Below are 15,555 nucleotides of genomic sequence, written 5' to 3'. Positions count from 1 at the left end.
AACAAAAATGGCGATTCAAGTAAAAAGTGAGTGAAAATAAAAATTATTTTTCTAATGTTATTTTCAATTTGCACAAGAAAATTCATAGTGTACGGTCATCAGGGCACTCAGAGGAATCGTTTGGTGTAAGTTTCAGCTTGAAAATCCAGAAGTAGTTAAAGTAAAAAATTACCAAGTTATACTTTATGTTTTATTACGTGGTAAAGTTAACAACACACGTTAACATACCCTTTATAAACGTTTAAACACCCTTTTTCATGAAAAGGTTGACACGAGAAGTGCATTTTTCAATAAATCTCACTGAAATTTATGTCGTTGACTCAAGGTAGATTTGTCTGTCCTTAAACATGTTCAATAATAATTAATAGCGCTCTAGAAGAGCAGGAAAGCACACAAAAAACATTAAAGTTAAAATTTAACACTTCAGAAGAGAGCATAATACACCCTAACCCTACTTTCTGAACTTTTGTCCTTATCTGGCAATAGCACATAATAAAGGTAGAGATTTCGACCCTAAATATCCTATCATAACGCTCTGAAAGGGCAGAGATGGAGACAAAATTCATAAAAGTGTAAATTTTGTCATTTTCGGGTGACAACATAACCCTACTTTTGGAACCTACCGAATTTTCAACAAAACGAAACAAACAAACAATGTGGCTATACGCATTGCGATACCACTAATTTTCGCACCAAAATTTCACATTGCCAGTTTCTGTTTAAATAAAAACATGCATTTTTATTTTTCCATTGACTGCATGCGAAACTTTTATAATTTTAGACGTTTATAGGCAAATACATTTGTCATTATTAATTTTTTTAGATCAATGCTGTTCTATTTTGAATAATTCTGTGTATGAATGTTTCTAAATTTGACGCATTTTACCAGTGAATATTTCTGGTAATGACCTGTTTTATACTTGTGACGTCACATCCGTGACGTGTCCCGAGGTTAGGTGTGCGGCGCAGGCGGCGAGAGCGCTTCAGTCGACAGCGAGCAGTGGCACGGGTCAGATCGGGAGCGGGAGCGGGAGGCGAGGCGAGGCGAAGCGAAGCGAGGTGAGTCGGTTTATTTAAATTATTGTGTATTGTGCGGTTTCGTTCAATTTATTCAGTTTGTTACTTGCCGTTGTTGCGAACGGACGTGTGCTCAAGCAAATCTAAATTTTCCGGTTTAAATTTTCAATTCGGTGACTAGTGATCGCGTTTGAGTGACACATTTTAAATACAGTAAATAAAATTATAATCAAACACTCAAATAATTTATTGCCACGTAATAATTTTGTCTTTAATTTCAATGAATGAAAGTGGCTTGCTCAAAATTTAATGCAAATAAACATTTTTTTTGGTTTCATTTTTATTATTATTTTTTTTAATGCTACAAACGGTAGCCAACGTGGAAGCGATATGAAGGTAGGTGTATTTTATTGCTGTGTGCTGTGTATTTATTTATTTCACGAACCAATAATTTCATAAAACTTAAATGCAATTAAAATCTTTAAATGCGGTGTTGAAAAGTGATATTTTGAGTGACACATTTTAAATACAGTAACTATAAATAAAATAAAACACTCAAATAATTTATTGCCACGTAATTTTGCCTTTAATTTCAATGAATGAAAGTGGCTTGCTCAAAATTTAATGCAAATAAACATTTTTTTTTGGTTTCATTTTTATTATTATTTTTTAATGCTACAAACGGTAGCCAACGTGGAAGCGATATGAAGGTAGGTGTATTTTATTGCTGTGTCGTATTTATTTATTTCACAAACCAATAATTTCATAAAACTTAAATGCAATTAAAATCTTTAAATGCGGTGTTGAAAAGTGATATTTTGAGTGACACATTTTAAATACAGTAACTATAAATAAAATAAAACACAAATAATTTATTGCCACGTAATTTTGCCTTTAATTTCAATGAATGAAAGTGGCTTGCTCAAAATTTAATGCAAATAAACATTTTTTTTTGGTTTCATTTTTATTATTATTTTTTAATGCTACAAACGGTAGCCAACGTGGAAGCGATATGAAGGTAGGTGTATTTTATTGCTGTGTCGTATTTATTTATTTCACAAACCAATAATTTCATAAAACTTAAATGCAATTAAAATCTTTAAATGCGGTGTTGAAAAGTGATATTTTGAGTGACACATTTTAAATACAGTAACTATAAATAAAATAAAACACTCAAATAATTTATTGCCACGTAATTTTGTCTTTAATTTCAATGAATGAAAGTGGCTTGCTCAAAATTTAATGCAAATAAACATTTTTTTTTTGGTTTCATTTTTATTATTTTTTTTAATGCTACAAACGGTAGCCAACGTGGAAGCGATATGAAGGTAGGTGTATTTTATTGCTGTGTCGTATTTATTTATTTCACAAATCAATAATTTCATAAAACTTAAATGCAATTAAAATCTTTAAATGCGGTGTTGAAAAGTGATATTTTGAGTGACACATTTTAAATACAGTAACTATAAATAAAATAAAACACTCAAATAATTTATTGCCACGTAATTTTGTCTTTAATTTCAATGAATGAAAGTGGCTTGCTCAAAATTTAATGCAAATAAACATTTTTTTTTTGGTTTCATTTTTATTATTTTTTTTTAATGCTACAAACGGTAGCCAACGTGGAAGCGATATGAAGGTAAGTGCATTTATTTACTGAGGTATTGAATTTGATTTGAATTTGAATTGCCACAAATTGAAAGGTATTGTGAATTTTTTATTTTGTTTAATATTGACAAACGTTGCTTGTTGTAACTTTAATGCAAATAAAGATTTTTATTGGTGTTGTTTTAATTTTTTAAATGTCTTGCTACAAACAGTAGCCAACGCAGAAGCCATATGAAGGTAGGTGCATTTTTTTGCGTTTTATCTTGTGATGTGTTGATTTAATAGCTTCTGTGCCATATATTATACCGTATTGTGTATCCTTTATTCTGTACAATATTTATTAAAGTCGCTTGTTGTAACTTTCCTACAAATTAATTTTTTTGTTGGTTGTGTTTTTAATTTATTTTTTAGGTTTTGCTACAAATGGTAGCAGATGCAGTACAAAAGGTAAGAGCATTTATTTAACGCCAAGTGAAAAAGCTTTGATTTTTGTGTACTATTTTTTCATTTCACAAACCAATAATTCCTTTATTCCCTTCATTTGAAATAATCATTGTTTACCTCATCCTTATATCCTTTTTTCCTGGCAAGAATGCTCTAAACCTCCACGTGGTTCTTGCCGGACAAATTAGTTATTGACTAATTTGACCAATTAGAGCAATCCTTAAATATAACATTGTTGATTGTTTTTTACAGCCGTAAAATTATGTCGCTTGTTGTAATTTTCATGCAAATAAAGATTTTTTTATTGGTGTTGTTTTTAATTTTTTTTAATGCTACAAACGGTAGCCAACGTGGAAGCGATATGAAGGTAGGTGTGTGTATTTTATTGCTGTGTCGTATTTATTTATTTCACAAACCAATAATTTCATAAAACTTAATTGCAGTTAAAATCTTTAAATGCGGTGTTGAAAAGTGATATTTTGAGTGACACATTTTAAATACAGTAACTATAAATAAAATAAAACACTAAAATAATTTACTGCCACGTAATTTTGTCTTTAATTTCAATGAATGAAAGTGGCTTGCTCAAAATTTAATGCAAATAAACATTTTTTTTGGTTTCATTTTTATTATTATTTTTTTTAATGCTACAAACGGTAGCCAACGTGGAAGCGATATGAAGGTAGGTGTATTTTATTGCTGTGTCGTATTTATTTATTTCACAAACCAATAATTTCATAAAACTTAATTGCAATTAAAATCTTTAAATGCGGTGTAGAAAAATGATAGTTTGAGTGACACATTTTAAATTCAGTAACTATAAATAAAATTAAACTCTCAAATAATTTATTGCCACGTAATAATTTTGCCTTTAATTTCAATGAATGAAAGTGGCTTGCTCAAAATTTAATGCAAATAAACATTTTTTTGGTTTCATTTTTATTATTATTTTTTTAATGCTACAAACGGTAGCCAACGTGGAAGCGATATGAAGGTAAGTGCATTTATTTACTGAGGTATTGAATTTGATTTGAATTTGAATTGCCACAAATTGAAAGGTATTGTGAATTTTTTATTTTGTTTAATATTGACAAACGTTGCTTGTTGTAACTTTAATGCAAATAAAGATTTTTATTGGTGTTGTTTTAATTTTTTAAATGTCTTGCTACAAACAGTAGCCAACGCAGAAGCCATATGAAGGTAGGTGCAATTTTTTGCGTTTTATCTTGTGATGTGTTGATTTAATAGCTTCTGTGCCATATATTATACCGTATTGTGTATCCTTTATTCTGTATAATATTTATTAAAGTCGCTTGTTGTAACTTTCCTACAAATTAATTTTTTTGTTGGTTGTGTTTTTAATTTATTTTTTAGGTTTTGCTACAAATGGTAGCAGATGCAGTACAAAAGGTAAGAGCATTTATTTAACGCCAAGTGAAAAAGCTTTGATTTTTGTGTACTATTTTTTCATTTCACAAACCAATAATTCCTTTATTCCCTTCATTTGAAATAATCATTGTTTACCTCATCCTTATATCCTTTTTTCCTGGCAAGAATGCTCTAAACCTCCACGTGGTTCTTGCCGGACAAATTAGTTATTGACTAATTTGACCAATTAGAGCAATCCTTAAATATAACATTGTTGATTGTTTTTTACAGCCGTAAAATTATGTCGCTTGTTGTAATTTTCATGCAAATAAAGATTTTTTTATTGGTGTTGTTTTTAATTTTTTTTAATGCTACAAACGGTAGCCAACGTGGAAGCGATATGAAGGTAGGTGTGTGTATTTTATTGCTGTGTCGTATTTATTTATTTCACAAACCAATAATGTCATAAAACTTAATTGCAGTTAAAATCTTTAAATGCGGTGTTGAAAAGTGATATTTTGAGTGACACATTTTAAATACAGTAACTATAAATAAAATAAAACACTCAAATAATTTATTGCCACGTAATTTTGTCTTTAATTTCAATGAATGAAAGTGGCTTGCTCAAAATTTAATGCAAATAAAGATTTTTTTATTGGTGTTGTTTTTAATTTTTTTTAATGCTACAAACGGTAGCCAACGTGGAAGCGATATGAAGGTAGGTGTATTTTATTGCTGTGTGCTGTGTATTTATTTATTTCACAAACCAATAATTTCATAAAACTTAAATGCAATTAAAATCTTTAAATGCGATGTTGAAAAGTGATATTTTGAGTGACACATTTTAAATACAGTAATTATAAATAAAATAAAACACTCAAATTATTTATTGCCACGTAATAATTTTGTCTTTAATTTCAATGAATGAAAGTGGCTTGCTCAAAATTTAATGCAAATAAACATTTATTTTTGGCTTCATTTCTATTATTATTATTATTATTTTTAATGCTACAAACGGTAGCCAACGTGGAAGCGATATGAAGGTAGGTGTATTTTATTGCTGTGTCGTATTTATTTATTTATTTCACAAACCAATAATTTCATAAAACTTAATTGCAATTAAAATCTTTAAATGCGGTGTTGAAAAGTGATATTTTGAGTGACACATTTTAAATTCAGTAACTATAAATAAAATTAAACTCTCAAATAATTTATTGCCACGTAATAATTTTGCCTTTAATTTCAATGAATGAAAGTGGCTTGCTCAAAATTTAATGCAAATAAACATTTATTTTTGGCTTCATTTCTATTATTATTATTATTATTTTTAATGCTACAAACGGTAGCCAACGTGGAAGCGATATGAAGGTAGGTGTATTTTATTGCTGTGTCGTATTTATTTATTTATTTCACAAACCAATAATTTCATAAAACTTAATTGCAATTAAGCAATTAAAATTTTTAAATGCGGTGTTGAAAAGTGATAGTTTGAGTGACACATTTTAAATTCAGTAACTATAAATAAAATTAAACACTCAAATAATTTATTGCCACGTAATAATTTTGTCTTTAATTTCAATGAATGAAAGTGGCTTGCTCAAAATTTAATGCAAATAAACATTTATTTTTGGTTTCATTTCTATTATTTTTTTTTATGCTACAAACGGTAGCCAACGTGGAAGCGATATGAAGGTAGGTGCATTTATTTATTGAGGTATTGAATTTGATTTGAATTTGAATTGCCACATATTGAAACCTATTGTGTATTTTTTATTTTGTTTAATATTGACAATCGTTGCTTGTTGTAACTTTCATGCAAATAAAGTTTTTTATTGGTGTTGTTTTAATTTTTTAAATGTCTTGCTACAAACAGTAGCCAACGCAGAAGCCATATGAAGGTAGGTGCATTTTTTTGCGTTTTATCTTGTGATGTGTTGATTTAATAGCTTCTGTGCCATATATTATACCGTATTGTGTATCCTTTATTCTGTGTAATATTTATTAAAGACGCTTGTTGTAACTTTCCTACAAATTAATTTTTTTGTTGGTTGTGTTTTTAATTTATTTTTTAGGTTTTGCTACAAATGGTAGCAGATGCAGTACAAAAGGTAAGAGCATTTATTTAACGCCAAGTGAAAAAGGTTTGATTTTTGTGTACTATTTTTTCATTTCACAAACCAATAATTCCTTTATTTCCTTCATTTTCAAATAATCATTGTTTACCTCATCCATATATCCTTTTTTCCTGGCAAGAATGCTCTAAACCTCCACGTGGTTCTTGCTGGACAAATTAGTTATTGACTAATTTTTAATTTTTAATTAGTTATTGACTAATTTGACCAATTAGAGCAATCCTTAAATATAACATTGTTGATTGTTTTTTACAGCCGTAAAATTATGTAGCTTGTTGTAATTTTCATGCAAATAAAGATTTTTTCATTGGTGTTGTTTTTAATTTTTTTTAATGCTACAAACGGTAGCCAACGTGGAAGCGATATGAAGGTAGGTGTATTTTATTGCTGTGTCGTATTTATTTATTTCACAAACCAATAATTTCATAAAACTTAATTGCAATTAAAATCTTTAAATGCGGTGTAGAAAAATGATAGTTTGAGTGACACATTTTAAATTCAGTAACTATAAATAAAATTAAACTCTCAAATAATTTATTGCCACGTAATAATTTTGCCTTTAATTTCAATGAATGAAAGTGGCTTGCTCAAAATTTAATGCAAATAAACATTTATTTTTGGTTTCATTTTTATTATTTTTTTTTATGCTACAAACGGTAGCCAACGTGGAAGCGATATGAAGGTAGGTGTATTTTATTGCTGTGTCGTATTTATTTATTTCACAAACCAATAATTTCATAAAACTTAATTGCAATTAAAATCTTTAAATGCGGTGTTGAAAAGTGATAGTTTGAGTGACACATTTTAAATTCAGTAACTATAAATAAAATTAAACACTCAAATAATTTATTGCCACGTAATAATTTTGCCTTTAATTTCAATGAATGAAAGTGGCTTGCTCAAAATTTAATGCAAATAAACATTTATTTTTGGCTTCATATTTATTATTATTATTTTTAATGCTACAAACGGTAGCCAACGTGGAAGCGATATGAAGGTAGGTGCATTTATTTACTGAGGTATTGAATTTGATTTGAATTTGAATTGCCACATATTGAAACGTATTGTGTATTTTTTATTTTGTTTAATATTGACAATCGTTGCTTGTTGTAACTTTCATGCAAATAAAGATTTTTATTGGTGTTGTTTTAATTTTTTAAATGTCTTGCTACAAACAGTAGCCAACGCAGAAGCCATATGAAGGTAGGTGCAATTTTTTGCGTTTTATCTTGTGATGTGTTGATTTAATAGCTTCTGTGCCATATATTATACCGTATTGTGTATCCTTTATTCTGTATAATATTTATTAAAGTCGCTTGTTGTAACTTTCCTACAAATTAATTTTTTTGTTGGTTGTGTTTTTAATTTATTTTTTAGGTTTTGCTACAAATGGTAGCAGATGCAGTACAAAAGGTAAGAGCATTTATTTAACGCCAAGTGAAAAAGCTTTGATTTTTGTGTACTATTTTTTCATTTCACAAACCAATAATTCCTTTATTCCCTTCATTTGAAATAATCATTGTTTACCTCATCCTTATATCCTTTTTTCCTGGCAAGAATGCTCTAAACCTCCACGTGGTTCTTGCCGGACAAATTAGTTATTGACTAATTTGACCAATTAGAGCAATCCTTAAATATAACATTGTTGATTGTTTTTTACAGCCGTAAAATTATGTCGCTTGTTGTAATTTTCATGCAAATAAAGATTTTTTATTGGTGTTGTTTTTAATTTTTTTTAATGCTACAAACGGTAGCCAACGTGGAAGCGATATGAAGGTAGGTGTATTTTATTGCTGTGTCGTATTTATTTATTTCACAAACCAATAATTTCATAAAACTTAATTGCAATTAAAATTTTTAAATGCGGTGTTGAAAAGTGATAGTTTGAGTGACACATTTTAAATTCAGTAACTATAAATAAAATTAAACACTCAAATAATTTATTGCCACGTAATAATTTTGTCTTTAATTTCAATGAATGAAAGTGGCTTGCTCAAAATTTAATGCAAATAAACATTTATTTTTGGCTTCATTTCTATTATTATTATTATTTTTAATGCTACAAACGGTAGCCAACGTGGAAGCGATATGAAGGTAGGTGTATTTTATTGCTGTGTCGTATTTATTTATTTCACAAACCAATAATTTCATAAAACTTAATTGCAATTAAAATTTTTAAATGCGGTGTTGAAAAGTGATAGTTTGAGTGACACATTTTAAATTCAGTAACTATAAATAAAATTAAACACTCAAATAATTTATTGCCACGTAATAATTTTGTCTTTAATTTCAATGAATGAAAGTGGCTTGCTCAAAATTTAATGCAAATAAACATTTATTTTTGGCTTCATTTCTATTATTATTATTATTTTTAATGCTACAAACGGTAGCCAACGTGGAAGCGATATGAAGGTAGGTGTATTTTATTGCTGTGTCGTATTTATTTATTTCACAAACCAATAATTTCATAAAACTTAATTGCAATTAAAATTTTTAAATGCGGTGTTGAAAAGTGATAGTTTGAGTGACACATTTTAAATTCAGTAACTATAAATAAAATTAAACACTCAAATAATTTATTGCCACGTAATAATTTTGCCTTTAATTTCAATGAATGAAAGTGGCTTACTCAAAATTTAATGCAAATAAACATTTTTTTTGGTTTCATTTTTATTATTATTTTTTTAATGCTACAAACGGTAGCCAACGTGGAAGCGATATGAAGGTAGGTGTATTTTATTGCTGTGTGCTGTGTATTTATTTATTTCACAAACCTACAATTTCATAAAACTTAAATGCAATTAAAATCTTTAAATGCGGTGTTGAAAAGTGATATTTTAAGTGACACATTTTAAATACAGTAACTATAAATAAAATAAAACACTCAAATAATTTACTGCCACGTAATTTTGTCTTTAATTTCAATAAATGAAAGTGGCTTGCTCAAAATTTAATGCAAATAAACATTTTTTTTGGTTTCATTTTTATTATTATTTTTTTAATGCTACAAACGGTAGCCAACGTGGAAGCGATATGAAGGTAGGTGTATTTTATTGCTGTGTGCTGTGTATTTATTTATTTCACAAACCTATAATTTCATAAAACTTAAATGCAATTAAAATCTTTAAATGCGGTGTTGAAAAGTGATATTTTGAGTGACACATTTTAAATACAGTAACTATAAATAAAATAAAGCACTAAAATAATTTACTGCCACGTAATTTTGTCTTTAATTTCAATGAATGAAAGTGGCTTGCTCAAAATTTAATGCAAATAAACATTTTATTTTGGTTTCATTTTTATTATTATTTTTTTAATGCTACAAACGGTAGCCAACGTGGAAGCGATATGAAGGTAGGTGTATTTTATTGCTGTGTCGTATTTATTTATTTATTTCACAAACCAATAATTTCATAAAACTTAATTGCAATTAAGCAATTAAAATTTTTAAATGCGGTGTTGAAAAGTGATAGTTTGAGTGACACATTTTAAATTCAGTAACTATAAATAAAATTAAACACTCAAATAATTTATTGCCACGTAATAATTTTGTCTTTAATTTCAATGAATGAAAGTGGCTTGCTCAAAATTTAATGCAAATAAACATTTATTTTTGGCTTCATTTCTATTATTATTATTATTATTTTTAATGCTACAAACGGTAGCCAACGTGGAAGCGATATGAAGGTAGGTGTATTTTATTGCTGTGTCGTATTTATTTATTTATTTCACAAACCAATAATTTCATAAAACTTAATTGCAATTAAGCAATTAAAATTTTTAAATGCGGTGTTGAAAAGTGATAGTTTGAGTGACACATTTTAAATTCAGTAACTATAAATAAAATTAAACACTCAAATAATTTATTGCCACGTAATAATTTTGTCTTTAATTTCAATGAATGAAAGTGGCTTGCTCAAAATTTAATGCAAATAAACATTTATTTTTGGTTTCATTTCTATTATTTTTTTTTATGCTACAAACGGTAGCCAACGTGGAAGCGATATGAAGGTAGGTGCATTTATTTATTGAGGTATTGAATTTGATTTGAATTTGAATTGCCACATATTGAAACCTATTGTGTATTTTTTATTTTGTTTAATATTGACAATCGTTGCTTGTTGTAACTTTCATGCAAATAAAGTTTTTTATTGGTGTTGTTTTAATTTTTTAAATGTCTTGCTACAAACAGTAGCCAACGCAGAAGCCATATGAAGGTAGGTGCATTTTTTTGCGTTTTATCTTGTGATGTGTTGATTTAATAGCTTCTGTGCCATATATTATACCGTATTGTGTATCCTTTATTCTGTGTAATATTTATTAAAGACGCTTGTTGTAACTTTCCTACAAATTAATTTTTTTGTTGGTTGTGTTTTTAATTTATTTTTTAGGTTTTGCTACAAATGGTAGCAGATGCAGTACAAAAGGTAAGAGCATTTATTTAACGCCAAGTGAAAAAGGTTTGATTTTTGTGTACTATTTTTTCATTTCACAAACCAATAATTCCTTTATTTCCTTCATTTTCAAATAATCATTGTTTACCTCATCCATATATCCTTTTTTCCTGGCAAGAATGCTCTAAACCTCCACGTGGTTCTTGCTGGACAAATTAGTTATTGACTAATTTTTAATTTTTAATTAGTTATTGACTAATTTGACCAATTAGAGCAATCCTTAAATATAACATTGTTGATTGTTTTTTACAGCCGTAAAATTATGTAGCTTGTTGTAATTTTCATGCAAATAAAGATTTTTTCATTGGTGTTGTTTTTAATTTTTTTTAATGCTACAAACGGTAGCCAACGTGGAAGCGATATGAAGGTAGGTGTATTTTATTGCTGTGTCGTATTTATTTATTTCACAAACCAATAATTTCATAAAACTTAATTGCAATTAAAATCTTTAAATGCGGTGTAGAAAAATGATAGTTTGAGTGACACATTTTAAATTCAGTAACTATAAATAAAATTAAACTCTCAAATAATTTATTGCCACGTAATAATTTTGCCTTTAATTTCAATGAATGAAAGTGGCTTGCTCAAAATTTAATGCAAATAAACATTTATTTTTGGTTTCATTTTTATTATTTTTTTTTATGCTACAAACGGTAGCCAACGTGGAAGCGATATGAAGGTAGGTGTATTTTATTGCTGTGTCGTATTTATTTATTTCACAAACCAATAATTTCATAAAACTTAATTGCAATTAAAATCTTTAAATGCGGTGTTGAAAAGTGATAGTTTGAGTGACACATTTTAAATTCAGTAACTATAAATAAAATTAAACACTCAAATAATTTATTGCCACGTAATAATTTTGCCTTTAATTTCAATGAATGAAAGTGGCTTGCTCAAAATTTAATGCAAATAAACATTTATTTTTGGCTTCATATTTATTATTATTATTTTTAATGCTACAAACGGTAGCCAACGTGGAAGCGATATGAAGGTAGGTGCATTTATTTACTGAGGTATTGAATTTGATTTGAATTTGAATTGCCACATATTGAAACGTATTGTGTATTTTTTATTTTGTTTAATATTGACAATCGTTGCTTGTTGTAACTTTCATGCAAATAAAGATTTTTATTGGTGTTGTTTTAATTTTTTAAATGTCTTGCTACAAACAGTAGCCAACGCAGAAGCCATATGAAGGTAGGTGCAATTTTTTGCGTTTTATCTTGTGATGTGTTGATTTAATAGCTTCTGTGCCATATATTATACCGTATTGTGTATCCTTTATTCTGTATAATATTTATTAAAGTCGCTTGTTGTAACTTTCCTACAAATTAATTTTTTTGTTGGTTGTGTTTTTAATTTATTTTTTAGGTTTTGCTACAAATGGTAGCAGATGCAGTACAAAAGGTAAGAGCATTTATTTAACGCCAAGTGAAAAAGCTTTGATTTTTGTGTACTATTTTTTCATTTCACAAACCAATAATTCCTTTATTCCCTTCATTTGAAATAATCATTGTTTACCTCATCCTTATATCCTTTTTTCCTGGCAAGAATGCTCTAAACCTCCACGTGGTTCTTGCCGGACAAATTAGTTATTGACTAATTTGACCAATTAGAGCAATCCTTAAATATAACATTGTTGATTGTTTTTTACAGCCGTAAAATTATGTCGCTTGTTGTAATTTTCATGCAAATAAAGATTTTTTATTGGTGTTGTTTTTAATTTTTTTTAATGCTACAAACGGTAGCCAACGTGGAAGCGATATGAAGGTAGGTGTATTTTATTGCTGTGTCGTATTTATTTATTTCACAAACCAATAATTTCATAAAACTTAATTGCAATTAAAATTTTTAAATGCGGTGTTGAAAAGTGATAGTTTGAGTGACACATTTTAAATTCAGTAACTATAAATAAAATTAAACACTCAAATAATTTATTGCCACGTAATAATTTTGTCTTTAATTTCAATGAATGAAAGTGGCTTGCTCAAAATTTAATGCAAATAAACATTTATTTTTGGCTTCATTTCTATTATTATTATTATTTTTAATGCTACAAACGGTAGCCAACGTGGAAGCGATATGAAGGTAGGTGTATTTTATTGCTGTGTCGTATTTATTTATTTCACAAACCAATAATTTCATAAAACTTAATTGCAATTAAAATTTTTAAATGCGGTGTTGAAAAGTGATAGTTTGAGTGACACATTTTAAATTCAGTAACTATAAATAAAATTAAACACTCAAATAATTTATTGCCACGTAATAATTTTGTCTTTAATTTCAATGAATGAAAGTGGCTTGCTCAAAATTTAATGCAAATAAACATTTATTTTTGGCTTCATTTCTATTATTATTATTATTTTTAATGCTACAAACGGTAGCCAACGTGGAAGCGATATGAAGGTAGGTGTATTTTATTGCTGTGTCGTATTTATTTATTTCACAAACCAATAATTTCATAAAACTTAATTGCAATTAAAATTTTTAAATGCGGTGTTGAAAAGTGATAGTTTGAGTGACACATTTTAAATTCAGTAACTATAAATAAAATTAAACACTCAAATAATTTATTGCCACGTAATAATTTTGCCTTTAATTTCAATGAATGAAAGTGGCTTACTCAAAATTTAATGCAAATAAACATTTTTTTTGGTTTCATTTTTATTATTATTTTTTTAATGCTACAAACGGTAGCCAACGTGGAAGCGATATGAAGGTAGGTGTATTTTATTGCTGTGTGCTGTGTATTTATTTATTTCACAAACCTACAATTTCATAAAACTTAAATGCAATTAAAATCTTTAAATGCGGTGTTGAAAAGTGATATTTTAAGTGACACATTTTAAATACAGTAACTATAAATAAAATAAAACACTCAAATAATTTACTGCCACGTAATTTTGTCTTTAATTTCAATAAATGAAAGTGGCTTGCTCAAAATTTAATGCAAATAAACATTTTTTTTGGTTTCATTTTTATTATTATTTTTTTAATGCTACAAACGGTAGCCAACGTGGAAGCGATATGAAGGTAGGTGTATTTTATTGCTGTGTGCTGTGTATTTATTTATTTCACAAACCTATAATTTCATAAAACTTAAATGCAATTAAAATCTTTAAATGCGGTGTTGAAAAGTGATATTTTGAGTGACACATTTTAAATACAGTAACTATAAATAAAATAAAGCACTAAAATAATTTACTGCCACGTAATTTTGTCTTTAATTTCAATGAATGAAAGTGGCTTGCTCAAAATTTAATGCAAATAAACATTTTTTTTTGGTTTCATTTTTATTATTTTTTTTTAATGCTACAAACGGTAGCCAACGTGGAAGCGATATGAAGGTAAGTGCATTTATTTACTGAGGTATTGAATTTGATTTGAATTTGAATTGCCACAAATTGAAAGGTATTGTGAATTTTTTATTTTGTTTAATATTGACAAACGTTGCTTGTTGTAACTTTAATGCAAATAAAGATTTTTATTGGTGTTGTTTTAATTTTTTAAATGTCTTGCTACAAACAGTAGCCAACGCAGAAGCCATATGAAGGTAGGTGCAATTTTTTGCGTTTTATCTTGTGATGTGTTGATTTAATAGCTTCTGTGCCATATATTATACCGTATTGTGTATCCTTTATTCTGTATAATATTTATTAAAGTCGCTTGTTGTAACTTTCCTACAAATTAATTTTTTTGTTGGTTGTGTTTTTAATTTATTTTTTAGGTTTTGCTACAAATGGTAGCAGATGCAGTACAAAAGGTAAGAGCATTTATTTAACGCCAAGTGAAAAAGCTTTGATTTTTGTGTACTATTTTTTCATTTCACAAACCAATAATTCCTTTATTCCCTTCATTTGAAATAATCATTGTTTACCTCATCCTTATATCCTTTTTTCCTGGCAAGAATGCTCTAAACCTCCACGTGGTTCTTGCCGGACAAATTAGTTATTGACTAATTTGACCAATTAGAGCAATCCTTAAATATAACATTGTTGATTGTTTTTTACAGCCGTAAAATTATGTCGCTTGTTGTAATTTTCATGCAAATAAAGATTTTTTATTGGTGTTGTTTTTAATTTTTTTTAATGCTACAAACGGTAGCCAACGTGGAAGCGATATGAAGGTAGGTGTATTTTATTGCTGTGTCGTATTTATTTATTTATTTCACAAACCAATAATTTCATAAAACTTAATTGCAATTAAAATTTTTAAATGCGGTGTTGAAAAGTGATAGTTTGAGTGACACATTTTAAATTCAGTAACTATAAATAAAATTAAACACTCAAATAATTTATTGCCACGTAATAATTTTGCCTTTAATTTCAATGAATGAAAGTGGCTTGCTCAAAATTTAATGCAAATAAACATTTATTTTTGGCTTCATTTCTATTATTATTATTATTATTTTTAATGCTACAAACGGTAGCCAACGTGGAAGCGATATGAAGGTAGGTGTATTTTATTGCTGTGTCGTATTTATTTATTTATTTCACAAACCAATAATTTCATAAAACTTAATTGCAATT

The sequence above is a fragment of the Tribolium castaneum genome, chromosome 4 (genome assembly GCF_031307605.1).
Source record: "Tribolium castaneum strain GA2 chromosome 4, icTriCast1.1, whole genome shotgun sequence".
NCBI classification, from domain to species: domain Eukaryota; kingdom Metazoa; phylum Arthropoda; class Insecta; order Coleoptera; family Tenebrionidae; genus Tribolium; species Tribolium castaneum.
The sequence above is the reverse complement of the archived record's forward strand: the minus strand, read 5'-3'. Positions refer to the sequence as shown.